At 39.4% G+C, this 20,515-nt stretch overlaps 1 protein-coding gene across 3 annotated transcripts in view; it reads left to right on the forward strand.

The window, feature by feature from the left end:
* Nucleotides 1–20,515, forward strand: part of GPHB5 (glycoprotein hormone subunit beta 5) — an 85,185-nt gene that overhangs the window by 47,358 nt on the left and 17,312 nt on the right. For 2 of the 3 annotated variants that reach the window (XR_014820484.1, XM_021075408.2), the window contains exons 5-6: nt 5,971–6,025; nt 13,488–13,709. The gene's annotated coding sequence lies outside the window, so the exon portion shown is untranslated. The remainder of the gene's footprint in view (nt 1–5,970; nt 6,026–13,487; nt 13,710–20,515) is intronic. The other variant, XM_084983169.1, reaches the window with a different exon arrangement.

Raw genomic sequence — 20,515 nt, forward strand, 5'->3', positions numbered from 1 at the left:
TTCTTATGGAGTCTCTGCTTTGCCCTGGGACCCAGTGCACATTGAATCCTGTGTGCACCCTCCAAGAGTGGAATCTCCATTTCCCCCAGTCCTGTGGAGCCCCTGCATGCAAGCCCCTCTGGCCCTCAACACAAAATGCTCTGGATGCCCCTCCTCCCAATGCCAGATCGCCAGGCATGGGAGCCTGAGTGGGGTTCAGAACTCTCACCCCTGTGAAAGAGCCTCTGTGATATGGTTATTTTCCAGTCTGTGGGTCAGCCACCTGGTGGGTATAGCATTACTTATATCATGAATGTATCCCTCCTTCCATTTTGATGTGGCTTTTTCTTTGTCTTTAGTGTAGGATATCTTTTTCAGTAGTTTCCAGTCTATTTTATCCATTATCGTTCAGTAGTTAGTTGTAATTTTGGTGTTTTCGTGAGTGAAGGTGAGCTTAAGTAGTGCTACTCTGCCATCTTGTCCACTTGCTGTGATTATTTTGAGCAACTTTAGTTTGGGTATATCTATATATATCCTTATGGATGTTTAAAGCTTCACTAGACGTTTGCTTTGGATGACAGAAAACTCAGGGCCTGACTTTATGCTTTGTAAGCAGCTGCCTAATGAGTGTACAGAAAGACACAGTAGAAAGTGCCTTGCTGAGGGGAGAAGGTTCCAGGGGAGGGGCCCTGCTGAGGTGGAAGGAATCCTGGGTGGGGTGCAGACATCCTGGGGATGCTCCAGCCCTGTCTTGGCTGGTTGTGTTCTAGAGGAACTTGTATCAGGTTTCCTGGCTAGTAATGCAATATTGTGCATCTTCAAATCCTCTACCCTAGTTCATTGCAAAATCAGTGATGTTTTTCATGAAAGAGAACGTATAATGCTGGGTAATATTTAGGCTCATGTCATGTGAGTAAACACTAGCCCCTTTGAAGAAGACACCCTTGTAAGATAATTAGAAAGAAGCAAGAGGAGTTTCCATTGTGGTGCAGTGGAAACGAATCTGACTAGGAACCATGAGGTTGCTAGTTTGAGCCCTGACCTCACTTAGTAGGTTACGGATTTGGCATTGGTGTGAGCTGTGGTGTAGGTCACAGACATGGCTGGGATCTGGCCTTGCTGTGGCTGTGGTGTAGGCAGGCAGCTGTGGTTCTGATTAGACCCCTAGCAGGGAAATCTCCATATGCCTCATGGGTGCAGCCCTAAAAAAAGAAAAAAAAGTAATAATGATAATAATAAACTAAAATGAACTGAGAAAGCAAGAAAGTTTTACTCAAATTCTTACATTTTCTATGTTAGAAACAAAAGGCTTGCCTTTGCTATGTGTTGTTTGCAGCTTCCAACATTGGGGGTTGGGAAGGAGGTCAACTTACAATAGTTTTGACATATACAATGTCGAGAAAAACAGCATTCTCAAGGCCTATGAAATAGTCACCCCAAAATATCTAAATATAGTTTGTGACAATAGCTATTTAAAAAGAAAATAATTATATGGCATTTAAAGCATCTCAGTGAAGGAGTCATAGTATAAAAAATGATCAGATATTTTCCAGGGATGATATATTAGAAGTTGGTTTGTGCTTTTGCCACAGGTGAAATAGAATATTGTAACATTTGTTCAAAGGGAAGACAATACTTTAGATGGTTTTCAGTGTCTCTTGGTGGCTTTCTTTCCTAGGAAATCAATGCCAGAGTTGTGCCTGGAGCAACTTTTAGTCAAACTGTTGATTTATTAGTTTAGGGTATCTCACTGGTGATATGTTCTCAGTAATTTATAGCCTGGCTCATTTTGCTGACAGAATATTTTCTTCTGTGTTGAATTGCTGCCTTTCTTCATGTTTCCTGAATATGAATTGAATGACCTTTAAATTCTGTGGATGAATGTTAAATTTTGTAGATTATTCATGTTTTTATACTGGTTTGAAAAAAATGCTCTCTGGTGAAATTTTTTTTTTTTTTTTTTGCAATTTTAATTCCTTCCTTCCTCCCTCCCTCCCTTCTCTTTTTAAATTCTTTTCTTTTCTTTCTTTCTGCCACACCTGTGGCATACGGAAGTTTATGGGCTAGGGGTTGAATCAGAGCTGTAGCTGCCAGCCTACCACAGCCACAGTGATGTCAGATCTGAACTATGTCTGTGACCTACAGTACAGCTCATAGCAATACTGGATCCTTAACCCACTGAATGAGGCCAGAGATTGAATCTGCATCCTCATGGATACTAGTTGGGTTTGTTACCTCTGAGTCACAATGGGAACTCCTAAAAAAAGGATTAATTTTTATTTTATATTGGAGTATAATTGATTTACAATGTTGTGTTAATTTCATGCATACAGCAAAATTATTCTGTTATGCATATACATATACCAATTCTTTTTCAGATTCTTTTCCCATATAGATTATTACAGAATATTGAATAGTTTTTCTCATGCTATATAGTAGATCTTGTTATTTTTCTATTTTATATATAGTAGTATGTATATGTTAGTTTCAAACTTCTAATTTATCCCTCCCCACCACCTTCCTCCTTAGACAACCATAACTTTGTTTTCTAAGCCTGTAAGTCTGTTTCTGTTTTGTAAATAAGTTCATTTATATCATTTTAAAAGATTCCATGTAAGTTATATCATATATGTCTTTGTTTGGCTTATTTCACTTAGTATGATAATTTCTAGTTCCATCCATGTTGCTGAAAATGGCATTATGTATTTCTTTTCTTTTCTTTTTTTTTTTTTTTTTTTACAGCTGAGTAATACTCCATTGTATACATGCACCACATTTTCTTTATCCATTCCTTTGTCAATGGACACTTAGTTTGCTTCCACGTTTTGGCTATTGTAAATAGTGCTGCTATGAACACTGGGTGCATATATCTTTTCAAATTATAGTTTTCTTTGGATAGATGCCCAGGAGTGGGATTGCCGGATCATATGATAGCTCTTTTTAGTTTTTTAAGGAACCTCCATAGTGTTTTCTGCAGTGGTTGCACCAGTTTACATTCCCACCAACAGTATAGTAGGTTTCCCTTTTCTTCACACCTTTTCCAACATTTATTGTTTGTAGTATTTTTGATGATGGCAATTCTGGCTGGTGTGAGGTGAAATGTGTTTTGAATTGCTGTTTCTATCTCCTTCTCTCTCCTGAGAAAGAGGTGTATTTGGTTCTCTTCCTCCCAGTGCTCAGTCTCTCCCAGGAGGAAGATTTTTGAGGCAGCTCCCCTAAGAGTAGTTCTTTACTTAAGAAATAGCCCCCTTGGAGTTCCCGTCATGGAGCAATGGTTGACGAATCCGACTAGGAACCATGAGGTTGTTGGTTCGGTCACTGCCCTTGCTCAGTGGGTTAACGATCCGGCGTTGCCGTGAGCTGTGGTGTAGGTTGCAGATGCGGCATGGATCCTGCGTTGCTGTGGCTCTGGCGTGGGCTGGCAGCTACAGCTCCGATTGGACCCCTAGCCTGGGAACCTCCATATGCTGCAGGAGCAGCCCAAAGAAATACCAAAAAGACAAAAAAAAAAAAAAAAAAAAAAAAAAGAAAAAGAAATAGCCCCCACCCCCAAGGATTGTGTTTCAAGAGCATAAGGGGCCAGTTACTCTATCAGAAATAGTTCCTTGGGCTTGATGACTTCCCTGAAGTCAGAGACTACAGTGGTCATGGCTGGCTGGCTCTCTATCTAGGACAAAGGTCCACCTACTTCTTCCTCCTGCAACACATGTGAGGCAGTGGAGGCTGATCTCAGCCCTTCTCCAGGGGTGTGTCCAAATTCATGTGATCCAAATTGGAATTCAATCCTCCTTTTCAGTGATTGGTTCGGGGGTGGGCATGTGAATGAAAGGGGCTCAATCAGACTGAAGGGATTCACTTTTATTACATGATGGGGGAATTTTTTGTGTTAACTTGAGAGAACTTTGACTAGTATAGGGGAGCATCTTGCTCTCTCTCAATTGGATATGAAAGAGAAAGCACTTTGCTTCAAGTACTGCTGCAGATATTTTGTGACAATGAGGGCAGCCACTGTCTGATGATAAAGCAGGCACATTAAAGAAGGAAGGCTATAGAGAATTGCAGAGAAAGAGAAAAAGCCTTACGTTTTCTTAGTGCTTGTCCTGCCTAAAGGATTTAGCTATGTAAGATAATAAATTCTTTAATTGTCTAAATATGTAAGTCAGATTATCTTTTTTTCCCAACAACATTAGAGCATAATTTAACATATTATCTACTGAGCAACTACTATGTGCCAGGCACTGTCCTAGGTACTGGTAAACAATGTGGTCAAAGTGCTTGCCCTCATGATGCTTTCTGGTAACAGAGAAAACAACACCCTTGTGAATATATTATATAAAATCAGGTAATCAGGCAGGGTAAGAATGTAGGGAGTGATGATTGGGGTTATCCTTGAGAAGTATGTTATTTGGTCAGGGAAATGAATAAAATGAGGGAGTGAGCCATTAAAACATTTGAGGAAAGAACTTTCTAGGCAGAGAGAACAGCACGTTCAAAGTCCCAAGGCAGGAATGTACTTGGTATACCTAAAACACTGGTACAGCTGACTGAGATGGAAATTTATAGTGAGAAGGAGGAAAACGTGAGAACCTGTGAATGGGGAGACTTGGACTTGCCTATGTGAAACAAAGCTACTGGAAAATATTGAGAATGCGAGTAATTTGCAGCTCAAAGCATTCTAATGGGTACAGAGGTAAAGTAATTTGGGTATAGAGGTAAAGACCAGGGTACTCTGGTAGTGGAATTTACCTTTGAGATTTTGAATAGTGGTTGCACTCATTTAGTCTTTAACAAACTCATCAGATCCACTGACTGTTACTGTATTCTTATAGTTCTAATAACCAAAATTTAGTTTAACTACATACATCTGTGTAGGTATATAGATGACATTGAGAAAATACCCATTTTCCTGATTTATTAAGAATTTAAATATTATTTTAGGACTTCCTGTGGTGGCACACTGGGTTAAGGATCTGGCCTTTCACTACAGTGACTTGGATCACTGCTGTGGCATGGGTTCGATTCCTGGCCACAGAACTTCATGCCATGAGCACAGCCAAAAAGAAACAAAGATAATATTGTTTTAAATTAGGAATCACTGTTGTATTTGTTTTGTTACATGCTTTTTCAGTCTCTGTTGAGATGACATCATATGTTTTTCCTCCTTTGATCTACTAATATGGAGAATTATATGAACAGATTTCCTGTTACTGAATCATCCTTGCATATCTGGAATAAACTCAACTTGGCCATGGTATATTATTTGTTTAATATGTTGCTGGATTCAATTTGCTGATATTTTATTTATAATTTTTCACATCAGTATTCATAAAAAAAATAAGATTGTGGCTTTATTTACTGCTTTTTTTTTTTAAGTTAGTGCCTTGTTTAGGTATTCTTTATTTTCAGGAATTGTTTAGTTTCAGAATTTTCTTTTCTTGAAGATTTGAAATAATTAAGTTTTTATGGTTAGCACAATCTACTTACCTTAAAAAATTATTTTTTCATGTGGTTTTCCAGTATTTTTGTCCATAGGTTTGCATAATTGTTAAACAGATGTAGTTATACCATTTATTACATTAAATTTTACATTCTGATTTTTTTCTCTTAGCTTTGTTTTGAATGTGTTTCCACATGCTAAGTCTTTATAATAATTTCAGTTGATAAATACTGTTTCATTTTGTGGACATTCCATAATTTAAGACTTTCCCATCTTTGTGTGATTAGAATATTTCTTGTTGCTATTTTTGTAAAATAATGCTGCAATAAATGCACTTTGCAAAGTTGTATTCTCATTTGAAATTTTTTTCCCCTCAGGATAAATTCCCAGGAATGAGAGAGCAGAAAACTTTCTATGATTTTTAAGATCTATGCACAAATATTTTCCAAAAGTTTTGTACCAGTTGACAAGATCCCCATAATTCTGATGCATTCTTTGCACAATATTCTTATCAGTATTGGGTGTTATTTATATATATATTTTTCTGTTGCCAGGTATGAAATGGCACCTTAAACATCACATCTCCAATCTTAGGGGTAGGAAAATGAGGTAAGATCTTTTCATTAAATACTGACCATCCCATTGAGATTCCAGAGTTGATATAATTACTGTTATTTCTTCAGTGTGGTGTGAGTTAGTCCTGAGCTTCATCTGGAACCAGGACATAGCTGTTGGTTGTATTGTACTAACTGAGGCCAAGGCCCAGTACTCAGATTTGGTCACCTTTTGTTTTTATTTGTTTTTCTTTTTAGTTAATGATGACTGAGCTCTTACAATATACCAAGCACAATATACCTGCATTTACTTATTACTAGGATCCAGTAGTTGGTGAACTTAAGGACTACTATGGACAGATGGAGCCAGAGCCTCCCCTTGGTGGCTTGTTTCCAAAGACAGAATGGCTTCCAGCTTTACTTTCTCTCAAATGTAAATTAGTGACTATAAAAAAATCACTACCTTCTTTGCAGGCTAGAAGCAGGTTCAGGGAAGGGAGAAAAATCTTGGTTCTTTGACACTGAATTTATGGTTCTTCCCCAGTTCATCTGTATAAAACAAAACACCACTTGCTACCTCAACAGCAAATACCTCTTATTTTTGTGAAATCAAAGTGCTTTGTAACCATCTATTGAGATGGTCATATGGTTTTTATTCTTAGTTTGTTAATGCTGTATTTCACACTGATTGATTTACAGATATTAAAGAATCCCTGCATTCCTGGGATAAATCCCATTTGATCATGGTGTATAATCCTTTTAGTGTATCATTGGATTCAGTTTGCTAGTATTTTTCCAAAGATTTTTGTGTGTATGTTCATCAGTGACATTGGCCTGTAATTTTTTTGTGTGGTATTTTTGTGTTAGGGTGCCGGTGGCCTCATAGAATGAGCTTGGGAGTGTCCTACCTTCTGAAATTTTCTGGAAGCATTTCAGAAGGATATATAGTAACTCTTCTCTAAATGTTTGGTAGAATTTGTCTATGAATCCATCTGGTCCTGCACTTTTGTTTGTTGGAAGTTTTAAAATCACCATTTCAATTTTAGTACTTGTAATTTGTCTGTTCATATTTTCTATTTCTTCCCTAGTCAGTCTTGGAAGATTGTACCTTTCTAAGGATTTGTCCATTTCATCTAGATTGTCCATTTTATTGACCTATAGCTTACACAAGGCAACCTATGGATTCAATGTAATTCCTATCAAATTACCAATAGCATTTTTCACAGAACAAGAACAAAAAATTTTTAAATTTGTATGGAAACAAAAAAGACCCCAAAGAGCCAAAGTCTACAAACAGAAGTTACCATCATACAAAACAAGAAAAATAACAGAGCTGGAGGAATTAGGCTCTCAGACTTTAGACAATACTACAAAGCTACAGTAATCAAAACAGGATGGTTTTGGCACAAAAACGGACACATAGATTAATGGAACAGAATAGAGAGCCCAGAAATAAATCCAAGCACCTATGGTCAACTAATCTATGACAAAGTAGGCAAGAATATATACTAGAGAAAAGATAGTCTCTTCAATAGGTGTTGCTGGGAAAACTAAACAGCTACATGTAAAAGAATGAAATTAGAACACTCTAAAAACATACACAAAAGTAAACTCATAATTGGTTAAAAACCTTTAAGGGTGGATACTATGAAACTCTTAGAGGAAAACATATGTAGAACACTCTCTGACATAGATCACAGCAATATCTTTTTTAACCACCTCTTAGAGTAATGAAAATAAAAATAAACAAATGTGACAATTATATTTAAAAATTTTTGCACAGCAAAGGAAACCGTTAACAAAATGAAAGGACAACCTACGGAATGGGAGAAAATCTTTGCAAATGAAGTGAATGACAAGTAATTAATCTCCAAAATATACAAACAACTCATGCAGCTCAATATTAAAAAAAAAAAACAACCCAATAGAAAGATTGGCAGAAGATCTTAATAGACATTTGTTCCAAAGAAGACAGATAGATAGGTAAAAAGCACATGAAAAGATACTCAACATCACCAATCATTAGAGAAATGCATCTCAAAACTACAATGAGGTGTCACCTCACACCAGCCAGAATGGCTATCATCAAAAAGTCTACAAACAGAAGTTACCATCATGGCTCAGTGGTTAACGAACCAGACTAGGAACCATGAGGTTGTGGCTTTGATCCCTGGCTTTGCTCAGTGGGTTAAGCATCTGGCATTGTGATGAGCTGTGGTGGAGGCTGCAGATGTGGCTCGGATCCCATATTGCTGTGGCTCTGGTGTAGGCTGGTGGCAACAGCTCTGATTAGACCCCTAGCCTGGGAACCTCAATATACCATGGGTGTGGCCCTAGAAAAGACAAAAAAAAAATCTACAAACAATAAATCCTGGAAAGGATGTGGAGCAAAGGGAACCCTCTTACACTATTGGTGAGAATGTAAACACAGTATGGAATGTTCCTTAAACAAATAAATTTAGAACTACCATATGATCCAGCAATGCCATCATTCCTGGGCATTTATCCAAGGAAAACCATAATTTGAAAAGATACAGGAGTTCCCGTTGTGGTGAAAATGAATACTAGTGCAAACGAATCTGACTAGAATCCATGAGGATGTTGGTTTGATCCTTGGCCTTGCTCAATGGGTCAGGGATCTGGCATCATGAGCTGTGGTGTAAGTCACAGGTGAGACTCAGATCTGGCATTGCTGTGGCTGTGGTGTAGGCTGGTAGCTGTATCTTTGATTCGACCCTTCAACTGGGAACTTCCACATTCTGTGACTGCGCCCCCCCAAAAAAAAAGAAAGAAAAAGAAAATATACAGGCATCCTGATGTTCATTGCAGCACTATTTGCAATAGCCAAGATCTGGAAGCAACCTGGATGTCCACTGACAGAGGAATGGATAAAGAAGATGTGGTACATATACACAATGGAATATTATCCAGCCATAAAAAGAATGAAATGATGCTATTTGCAACAACATGGATAGACCTCAGGATTGTCATACTAAGAAGAAGTAAGTCAGACAGAGAAAGACAAATATCATATTACTCACATATAGAACCTAATAAAAATGATACAAATGAACTTACGAAACAGAAAGCAACTCGAAGATTTTTTTTTTTTTGGTCTTTTTGTCTTTTGGGGGCCGCACCCACAGCATATGGAGGTTACCAGGCTAGGGGTCAAATCAGAGCTGTAGCTACCAGCCTATACCACAGCCACAGCAATGCCAGATCTGAGCCGCATCTATGGTCTACACCACAGCTCACAGCAACGCTGGATCCTTAATCCATTGAGAGAGCCTAGAGATTAAACTCACAACCTCATGTTTCCTAGTTGGATTTGTTTCCACTATGCCACAATGGGAACTCCAAGAGACTCACAGATTTCAAAGTCCAACTTATGGCTGCCAAGGGGAAAATGTGAGGGGAAGGGATAAATTGGGGGTTTGGGATTGACATATACACACTATTGTATATGGAATAGATAACTAACTAATAAGGACTGACTATAGCACAGGGAACTCTGCTCAACCTAGATAGGAAAGAATCTGAAAAAGAGTGGATGCATGTATATATATATATATATATATATATATATATATATATATATATATGGCTGATTCACTTTGCTGTTCACCTGAATCTAACACAATGTTGTAAATAAAATATATGCCAACAATTTTTTTTAAAGTGCTCTGTAACATGACGAACTTCCACTGTCATTATACTGTCCCAAAAGAAACATTCTGATTACAAAAGCCTCACATCGTAGTGGCGAGAGTGGACATCCTTGTCTTGTTCCTGATCTCAGTTCCTGAAATTCTTTCAGCTTTTCGCTATTGGGATGTTAGCTGTGGGTTTGTCATATATGGCCTTTATTATGTTGAGGTACTTTCCCTCTTTGCCCATGTTCTGAAGGGTTTTTATCAGAAACTGGTGTTGGATTTTGTCAAAAGCTTTTTCTGAATCTATTGAGAGGATCATATGGTTTTTATTCTTCAGTTTGTTAATGTGGTATATCACCCTGATTTATTTGTGGATATTGAAGAATCCTTGCATCCCAATGAAAGATCAGAAAGAGAAATTAAGGAAACAATCCAGTTTACCATTGCAGAAAAAAGAATAAAATACTTAGGCATAAACCTATCTAAAGAGACAAAAGACCTGTACTCTGAAAACTATAAGATGCTGATGAAAGAAATCAAAGAGGACACAAACAGATAGAAAGACATACCATGCTCTTGGATTAGAAGAATCAATATTATCAAAATGACTATACTACTCAAGGCAATCTACAGGTTCAATGTAATGCTTCTCAAACTACCAAGGACATTTTTCACAGAACTAGAAAAAAGTATCTTACAGTTTGTTTGGAAGCACAAAAGACCTGGAATAGCCAAAGCCATCCTGAGAAAGAAAAATGTATCTGGAAGAATCTGGCTCCCTGACTTAAGACTATACTACAAAGCTATAGTCATTAAAACCACTTGGTACTGGAACAATGACAGAAATAGATAATTGGAACAGGATAGAAAGCCCAGAATAAACCCATGCACCTACAGTCAACCAATCTATGACAAAGGAGGAAATAATATACAATGGAGAAAACACAGTTCCTTCAACAAGTGGTGCTGGAAAAACTGGACAGCCACATGTAAAAGCATGAAATTAGAACATTCCCTAACACCATACACAAAAATAAACTCAAAATGGGTTAAGAACCTAAATATAAGACTGATACTATAAAACTCTTAGAGGAAAACATAGGCCAAACACTCTCTGACATAAATGACAGCAACATCTTCTCAGATTCGCCTCTTAGAGTAATGACAGTAAAAATAAAAATAAACAAATGGGACTTAGTTAAACTTAAAAGTTTCTGCACAGCAAAGGAAACCCTAAACAAAATGAAAAGACAACCCACAGAAAGGGAGAAAATATTTGCAAATGAAGCAACTGAACAAGGGATTAACCTCCAAAATTTATGAACACCTCTTACAGCTCAACACCAAAAAAACAAACAACCCCATAAAAAATGGGCAGAAGATTTAAACAGACAAAATTTTCCAAAGAAGACATACAGGTGGCCAAAAAACACATGAAAAGATGTTCAACATCACTAATTATTAGACAAATGAAAATCAAAACTACTATGAGATACTACCTTATGCTGGCCAGAATGGCTGTCATCAAAAAGTCTATGAACAATAAATGCTGGAGAGGGTGTGGAGAAAAAGGGAACCCTCTTACACTGTTGGTAGGAATGTAAATTGGTGCAGCCACTGTAGGAAACAGTATGGAGATTCCTCAGAAAACTAAAACTAGGATTACCATTTGATCCAGCAGTTCCACTCCTAGGCATCTATCCAGAGAAAAATGACTCAAAAAGAAACATGTACTCCAGTGTTCATTATAGGACTATTTACAATAGCAGACATGGAAACAACCTTAATGTCCATTGACAGAGGAGTGGATAAAGAAGGTGTGGTACGTATACACAATGGAATATTACTCAGACATTAAAAGGGAAGAAAATAATGGCATTTGTAGCAACATAGATGGACCTAGAAATTATTATGCTAAGTGAAGTTAGTCAGACAGTGAGACACTAATGTCATATACTATCACTTACATGTGGAATCTATAAAAAGGACATAATGAATTTCTTTGCAGAATAGATACTGACTCACAGGCTTTGAAAAACTTATAGTTTCCAAAGGAGACAGGTTGGAGGGTGGGGGGATGGGCTGGGGGTTTGAGATGGAAATGCTATAAAATTGGGTAGTGATGATTGTTGTACAACTATAGATGTAATAAAATTCATTGAGTAAAAAAATAAAAATTAAAAAACCCCCAAAAAACAAAACCCCCAAAAGCCTCACATAAAATAACCATGTTGCTGGAATTGTCACGGAGGTGCTCGCCCCAGAGGAGTCTGATGTTACCCCACCTATCAGGGCCTCAGCAAAGGATTAACTGGAGAGCAGAAGCCAGTAAAGACCATTTCAATGGTTTTTAAGTTTCATTTTTAAAGTTATCCCGGGCAAATCAATAAATAAAATAAAATAAAGTTAGCCCAGGCAATCCAGAAAATGAAAATGCCCCTGTTTTCACAATGATGAGAAAAAGGTAAGTGGTAGAGTCTAGAAACAAGATTTCTGCTCTTAAGTAGGGAGAATGAGTGGGCAGAGAGAAGTAGATTCTTAGATTAAAATTCATCTTGAGTGACAAACTAAAGCCTGGAGCTTTTCTGAATTTGAAGCACATCTGACTTGCTATTTTTTGCCTCTTCCATCAGCTGTGAGTATAAAATTATTGTTTAATAAACATTTATTGAACATGTAGAATGTTTTTAGTTGTGTGTTTAATCCTGGGGAATAGGAAATCAAGTAAGATTTTTGTCCCTACCTTTTAAGCTAATTGTGCATAGGGCAGGGGAAAAAAAGAACATGGCCCTAACAATGATGGATATTAGGTCAAGGTGCTGTGGGAGCCCTGAGAAGATTAGTACTTTGCTTTGAATGAACTAAGGACCAAGCTCTGAGGCTCCTTGTTTGACTCTTGCCCCTTGTCTTTGCTCCACATTTTTTTCTGGAAGATCTTGCTCATTCCTCACGGCTTCCACACCCTGGGTGCCAGTGATTCAGTTGTTTTCTCTCTTGCCCTGAACTTTCTCTGGATTGCAGACCTATGTGTCTACCTGTAAGTAGGTGTCTCTACCCAAACGTCTGGCATATATTTCAAAGTCAGCCCAAAGTGAATTCACTTGTCCTCAATCCTGTTCCCTCAGCCAATGGTCCTACCACCTACCAAGTCAGCAAGGCAGACACAGGGCCACCTGGGATCCCTCCCCTCTCTCATCCTTTATAACTAGATCCTGCTGAGTTAACCTCTCAAATAGATTTCAATTGCTCTCTCTTCTCTTATCTACACTCCATTCTCTTAGTCCACATTCAGGATTTCTTCTCTTGTTACCTCTACGGTCTCGTGTCTGCTCAAAGTCTACTTTCTCCCAATCTCACCCACCCTCCCTGACCGCCCCTCCCCCCCAAACACACACAGAGTTTCCCAGCTCAGAGGGCTCTTTTGGAAACTCCCATCTGACCACATCACTCCTTTGACTAACCCCCTCTGGTGTCTTCCCAGCAGAACCTGGCCCTTGCTCTTCTCTGGATGTGCCCTCCATCTCCTCTCACATCTCCTTATGCCCAAAGGACCTTTGACTCCCTGACCCTTCTGTGTTCTCTCTCACTTCTGCACTTCTTTCTTCCCAGAATGCCATTTCCTTTCCCTTAACATGTTCATCCTGCAAGTCCTTTTCTTGCTTAAAGGATACCTCTTCCCAGGAAGCCTTGCCTCCTTCCTCCAGGGTGGCTTAATTGTCCCTCCTAACCCATAGTCCCTATGGCATATCATAGCCCTTATCATTATGGAAGTTGCTGACATATTTTTCAGTCTATACCTCTAGATTAAGAGCTCCTCAATGGCAAGAACTATTAATATGTTCTTCATTTCTGTTCCCTCAGGTCTAGAATGGTGTTCATTAGACAACAACAGAATGAATGCTTTTGAAGAGGCAACGGAAACCTCCATATCCCAAAAATGTGGTCAAGTATTTAGGACCAAGTAAAAGACATTCTGCTATATCTTACAGAACAACAGCAGAACCACTGCTAGTGAACTTTTGGAAGCATAGAGGGCAGCACTAGAGCCAGTAAATGGACAGACATCACCTAAAATAACTAAAGGTGAGTTATGGGAAATGAGACAGGTAAGATTGACAGGTATACTAGCACTTTGAGAAGCAGTACTTGTGGGTGATCATCATCAGCTCACGAAACAGTCGTGTCAGGCTGGAAAAACAATTTCTGAGAAATCTGCAAAGCCATTATGTAAGTAGGATATAGAGCATATTGATTTCAGAAAAATGCCTAAAATGTCTTATTTTTACTTTTTTTGGCAAGATGGATGAGAGGCCCAGCACTGGTGGTGGTCACTAGTCATATTCCAGAGGTTCTGCTCGTGGCTCTCTCTGTTTTCCCCTCTTCTCCTGAACCTCCTCTGGAAGATGAGACTACTGATTGATATTTTTAAAAAGATTTGGATGGAAGGGAAAATATTCCACATGGGGTTCAAAGAAGGTGTCACATTAATACACATTTGCCCTGTCTCATTCTTCTCTCCTTGACCTTTTGGGTATGATGAGGAAAAGGTTATGAAAACTTTTAAATCTTTTTCTTTATTTAAAAATATGTAAATATTGGAGTTCCCACAGTTGCACAGTGGAAATGAATCCAACTAGGAACTGTGAGGTTGAAGGTTCGATCCCTGGCCTCGCTCAGTGGGTTAGGGATCCACATTGCCAAGAGCTGTGGTATAGGTCGCAGATGCAGCTCGGATCCCTTGTTGCTGTGGCTGTGGGGTAGGCCAGCAGCTGTAGCTCAAATTAGACCTCTAGCCTGGGAACCTCCATATGCTGCAATTGTGGCCATAAAAAGACAAAATGACAAAAAAAATATAAATTTTTAGCAAAGAAATACATTATATGGTTAAAAATTCAAATACACTATCAAGAGCTGTAATGAAAAATGACGTTTTCTTGCTAGTTCCCAGCCCACTTCCAAGTTCAGTTGTCTTAGAGCGGAAATTTTCAACTCTTTTCAACTGTTTTGTAGTTTATGTCTCCATTTCTTTTTTTATTGAAGTATTGTGGATTTACAATGTGTTAATTTCTGCTGTGTAGCAAAGTGATTCAGTTATACATATGTATACACTCTTTTTTTAAAAAAAATTCTTTCCATTATGGTTTATCATAGGATTTGAATATAGTTCTCTGTGATATATAGTAGGATCTGGTTGGTTATTTCCTCCATGTATTATAGTTTATATCTTCTAACCCCACCTCTCACTCTGTCTGTTTCTTCCCCCCCCGCCCCCCCCGGCAACCACAAGTCTGTTCTCCATGTCTGTGAGTCTGTTTCTGTTATGTAGATAGGTACATTTGTGTCATATTTTAGATTCCACATGTAAGTGATTTCATATGATATTTGTCTTCCTCTTTCTGACTTTTACATCTTCACTTCTAAGCAATAAGGCCATATACTTCAATTTACACACTTACAGATTTTAGGCACTATTTGCTGGCTTCATATTTTGAAGAAGAGAAAGTGGGATAAGCCAGGGCATGGTGGTATAACAGGGCACACGTGTCACCAGCCCCCCCCTCACCTTTCCCCATCTTCAAATGCAGTTACGGTACACCTTTCTGCTCCAGTTTGGGTTTGTCGGTCTCTGGGCCTTCAGTGCAGCTATTATTTCTGAACTTCTCTTCGACTCTATCTTATCAAATCCAATTCCTGGATTTAGTGTCTTCTCCTACCTTTATTTACTTCCTCATTTACATTCTTTGGTAGCTTCCTGAGAAAGGGTACGTGGGGTGGATACTTTCTGAGATGTTGCATGTCTGAACATTTCTTTATTCTACTTTTATGCTTGATTGAAAATTTGTCTGGGTGGAGAATTTCCTAAGATGAAAATACTTTTCATTAGAATTTTGAGGGCATTTTTCCATATTGCCATGAAGAAGCACTGGTGAAAACAAATATTATTGATTTCTTCTTATTCTTGGGCCTGCAGGACAGACTCATTCCTTAGCCTTATTTGCAGTTAGGTCAGGGACATGAGATTTAGGTATGGCCAGTCGGATGTGGGTGGAGGTGATGTGCCCATTTCAGGATTATAGTGTCCTCCAGGCTCTCTCTTCCCCTTCCATGGTGGTCTTCTAAGCCATACCTTGAAGATGCTGTTATCAGAAGATGGACCCTCTGTCCCTTAATGATGGCAGAGCCCTGTGCCCTGCTTCTGCTGACTGTGAGTGATTTTATTGTCTTAAGCCATTGAGAGCTGGGGACTTTGGTCAGTTGATCCTGATTAATAAGTAAATCCTATGCCATTCTGATTCTAGTTCCTTCTTATGTGACTTGTTTTCCATGTAATCTATTTTTTCTCTTTGGAAGATGGGTGGGAAGAACACAGGAGAAGGATATGACATCTGGATATATTCTGGAAGGATGAGAAGGAGTTTCCTGGCAGATGGAGCTGTGCAATAGGGCAGCATGGTGGTATAGGAAAGTACATCTGAAGAACAGTGGGAAGTCTGCAAGGAAGTCATTCATTCCTGCACTTTTAAAGGGTTTATTGAGTGTCTATTAGCTGTCAGGTACAACACGAGGGGATGAAATACAATGGCCCCTAGGTAGGAGCAGAGATATAAACAAAGATTTAAAAAATATTTAAATGCTGTCAGAAAAACATAATGTAATGGTTAAGGCTCTGGACACAGACTGCCTAAATTAAAATTCTGATTCCATTACCTTTATCTCTATGACCTTGGACAAGTTTCTTTCTTTCTTTCTTTTTTTTAAAATTGAAGTATAGTTGATTTGCAATGTTGTGTTAGTTTCAGATGTACAGCAAAGCATATATATATATATATGTGTATATATATATATATTCATTTCAGATTCTTTTCTCCTATAAGTTATTACAAAATATTGAATAGAGTTTCCTATTCCCTGTGCTATATAGTAGGTCCTTGTTGCTTATCTATTTTAAATATGGTGGTGTTTAATTTTAATCCCAAACTCCTAATTTATTCCTCCATCCTTTCTCCTTTGGTGACCATAAGTTTGTTTTCTATGTCTGTTGATCTGTTTCTATTTGTATCTCTCTCTCTCTTTTTTTTTTTTTTTTAGATTCCATGGGCAGATTAACTCCAGTTTTTTCATATGTAAAATGGAGATAATATTATAACAATATTCTTGCTTCGAGGGTTAAAGACAATAACAGGTAAAGTGCTTCATATGTCTTGACCACAGAGCAAGACTAAAAACATTAGGTGTTATTATGTGTGAACAGAGGCTTGTGCTAGGCTAGGAAGGACCTTTGATAAACTACGTGAAGGTGTTTGGGCAGCACCCGGTAGACAGCAGAGATTATATTAGTGCAGAGAGGAGAGATCCATTTTTACTGCCTTGTCATTCGCTTCTTACAAAACTCAGCTTCACTGGAATTTTCCTAAACTCTTATAAGCCTCATTGCTACTCTGAACAACCGGCTTGGGGCATATTCACAAGTTCCTGTTTTTATTAAACTGACACTGACTTCAAAGTTCATCATTAACTAAAATCCTAGTTTTGATTCCTTAAGGCCAGTGTAAGTCAACGTGAGTCAAATTTTTTCCTTTCATAACCTTTCTTAGGCTACTTGTGATTTGATTTACTGCTTGGAGACATTTGAATGCATGGTCATAGAACCAGAGAACGTCAGGGCTGGAAGGGGGCTTTGGAACTGCTCTCATCCAGACCTCTTGCTTTGCAGAGAAAGAAACTGAGGGTGGTGGTTTATTTTCCATGGTCAGCAGTGCTAGCAGTAACTGTTAGTGTTTGAGGGTACTAAGTGATCATGACTCTCCCCTTGCTCTGACTGGGAACTAAAAGAAAGTTGAGACAGAACTCTGACAGGAGGAGGTAAAAGTAGAGGCTTTCTGCTGAAAGAGGTTAGATCTGAGAGCACAACTGGACTTGGCTTTTGCTCTGACTTGAACAACACAGGTGACAGGCACTGTGGTTGTCTCCCAGATGCCAGTGGGCACCTTTCCTTTGCCAGTAGAGCTGATCCTACACTGTTGAGACTGGAAATGCCAGGGACCCCTGTTCCTAGCCCTCCTCACAGCAGGACATAATTGTGTGGCCCGATTTTGGCCACCACGGTTAAAGAGCAAATTGTAGGAAATTTCAACAAGAACTTTCCTTTCTTAAAAGAGAAATGCTGTGACAAGGCACTTTCCTCTCCTTCCTTCCTTCCTTCCTTCCTTCCTTCCTTCCTTCCTTCCTTCCCTCCCTCCCTCCCTCCCTCCCTCCCTCCCTCCTTTCTTTCTTTCTTTCTTTCTTTCTTTCTTTCTTTCTTTCTTTCTTTCTTTCTTTCTTTCTTTCTTTCTTTCTTTCCTTCTTTCTTTCCTTTCTTTCCTTCTTTCTTTCCTTCTCCCTTCCTTCCTTCCTTCCTTCCTTCCTTCCTTCCTTTCTTTCTTCCTTCCTTTCTTTCTTTCTTTCTAGGGCTGTACCCACTGTGTATGTAGGTTCCCAGGCTAAGGGTCAAATCAGAGCCGTAGCTACCAGCCTACACCACAGCCACAGCAATGTCAAATCCAGGTAGCATCTGTTATCTACACCACAGCTCACGGCAATGCTGTGAACCCTAAGCCACTGAGTGAGGATCCTTAAGCCACTGAGTGAGGATCCTTAACCCACTGAGTGAGGCCAGGGGCCGAACCTGCATCCTCATGGATACCAGTCAGATTTGTTTCCACTGCGCCATGATGGGTACTCTTTCTTTCTCTCTCTCTCTCTCTCTCTCTCTCTCTCTCTCTCTCTTTCTCTCTCTCTCTCTCTTTCTTTCTTTCTTTCTTTCTTTCTTTCTTTCTTTCTCTCTCTCTCTCTCTCTTTCTCTCTCTCTTTCTCTCTTCTCTCTCTCTTTCTTTCTTTCTTTCTTTCTTTCTTTCTTTCTTTCTTTCTTTCTTTCTTTCTTTCTTTCTTTCTTTCTTTCTTTCTTTCTTTCGACAGTGTTGCTTAGGGATGCCAAGTTTGCAACTGGGGCAAGTCATGAAGGAAGGCATGTCAGCAGGCTGGGGATGGTACACCAGAAAAATGGGCTGTACCTGGGTCCTTGATGACACTTGAACATCCATTCCGAGGCCAGATCAGCTTAATTCTGGACTTCTTGTTACTCAAGCTCAAGTATACTTATGGCACCTTCAGTGGCTTGTTATTTGCAGCCAAGAGCATCCAAAGTGATAAATCTACTTCTAAGCTTTCAGAATATTGAGTTACCATTTTTATTTCCTAATCTCATTGATAGATCAGGATCAGAAAACAGACATAGGGCGAGAGTATGGAGTAGAAAAACAGAAGCCTGAACTCTTCTATCCATACTTTTCCCTCTTGCCCACCACTACAGACAAGTGAGAATGGCTGATAAGCCTCCCTTCCCCCAAAGCAACCCTAATTGTCACATTGGAAGGAAAAGATTAGATTGGAGTCTAAATATACAAGTGTCTTATAACTTTTGGAACTGAGGAGTTAGATCCATGATTTTATGTGATGAAAGAGTTGAACTGAGTGTGTACGTGTGCTCTGATAGTACTTGTAGAGATTCACGCTTTTGGCTCAGTCTTCTGCAGGCCTCACTGCTCTTCAGGGAAGTTCAGAAAACATAGCATCAACAGCAGTATTAGGCACGCCTGAAATATGCATCTTGTTTCCAGAGTCTTGGACATGAACAATGCAGAAAGGATGAACCTGGTAACAGCATCTTTGAGACACAGTAATTTCATTATGAAGTTTCCTTCTTCATTTAGCCCCTGAGGGAAGAGGATTATTGAAATTATGTCATTGCCCATCAGGCTGTCAGAAAAGCCCAAACTACCTTTTCCAAAGAGAGCTGCAGAAGAGCACAAGCGATTGAAGCAAATTGCTGGCTGCCACTCAAATCTGATTCCCATACTCTTTTCATTTCTTTGATGACATATTTCAAGGTTCAAAAAAGGAAAAGGATTTTTCTCCCTCTGAGTAATTGATGTTAGTCATAAAACCCACCAAACAGACCAAGGTGTCAAGGAGTTCCAAGAAGCAGAACTGCCAGACCACTCACATGGAGGAATCTATATTGGTCGGGGGTGGAAGCTTCAGGTTTAGTGTCTTGTGATGGCAGGAAGATGGTGGTGAAATGGGTGCTGACTCTGCTCCCTGAGCCTCATGCTTCCAGGACTGCTCGTTGCCTGGCTGAGTCCACACCTCCCATGTGTGGGCCCCACCCTGTGCCAACTCAAAGCTCATGGCATTTTGTGGTAACACCCGCCCTGGCCCACTGAGTTCTCATTTAGATATGGGAAGGCAGGTATTGTTGGATTGACTATTTGCTTTTCTAGAAACATTTGCCAAGCTTTAATGGAGGCTGACATAGTTTCAATTTGGGGAAAAATGTGAATAGGTGATATTTGGTATTCTCCACAGTCATCCAGTTTTTCTTTCTTACTGATTGTTTATTGCCTACTCTGTGCAAGCACTGGGGAGGGAAGGGTGAACAGGAGAGTCACAGAGCAGCTACTTGGAGCTAACAGTCTAGTAGTGTTGGAGACCAGTGAGCTGTTGATGACGAGCCATGTGAAAGGAGCAGCGAGAAGGGAGGCATGAGGCTTGGACACCCAGCTCAGCCTTTGAGGATTAGAGGAATCTTTTAAAGGAAGCCAGCAGCTAAGTCAACCCCTAAAGGATGAGTAGGGGATGAAGCAGAGGTAAGGACTGGGCAGAGGAAAGGGGAAGTGTGAAGGCCAGAAGGGGGGGAGGGTAGTCCTTGGCTCACGGCCGCAAGACCTGAACTTGAAGTCAGAATGGGGAGGAGCTGGAGAAGAGGCAGTGAGGTTAGGAGTGTGCTTTGTTAGGGAGATTGTACTTTTCCTTGGGTGCCATGAGGAGCATTGAGGACTTAAAGCCAGAAT

Source organism: Sus scrofa, chromosome 1 (genome assembly GCF_054392235.1).
Source record: "Sus scrofa isolate SSC_HxYL_T2T_F1_AM1 chromosome 1, Sscrofa_HxYL_maternal_Yorkshire_Landrace_v2.0, whole genome shotgun sequence".
NCBI classification, from domain to species: domain Eukaryota; kingdom Metazoa; phylum Chordata; class Mammalia; order Artiodactyla; family Suidae; genus Sus; species Sus scrofa.